Raw genomic sequence first — 422 nt, 5'->3', positions numbered from 1 at the left:
CCCACCCCCCCACACACACACACACACGCACTCAAATCACATTACAACACATCTAATTGAAGTTTATGACGCAGTGGAGAGCATATGCTCATTGAGCCAATTGAATCATTAGAAAAGCACACGGGAGGCCGAGGACCTGCCAGAACCGCCGCTGAGGAAAATATGTGAGGGCCTGGGTTCCCTGTCCAAGACCGTTATTGAGATGAAACACGTCATTGCAGACACACACTAAAACACACGTGTCACATGCAATATGACATTTTTCTGTTATGCAGATCTAACATTATGGTTGTATTCAGTTTTTTTGCCTTGAGATCTCCTCACACCTCACTCCCCCTGTTTCCTCAGAGCCGGCTGAGCTCTGACATCCACACAAGTCCACACATTCTGTCTGACATCGGGCCTTGTGGTGAAATGCTCCT

This window comes from Monopterus albus, unplaced genomic scaffold (genome assembly GCF_001952655.1).
Source record: "Monopterus albus unplaced genomic scaffold, M_albus_1.0 scaffold99.1, whole genome shotgun sequence".
Classification (NCBI taxonomy): domain Eukaryota; kingdom Metazoa; phylum Chordata; class Actinopteri; order Synbranchiformes; family Synbranchidae; genus Monopterus; species Monopterus albus.
This window is presented reverse-complemented; position numbering follows the sequence as displayed.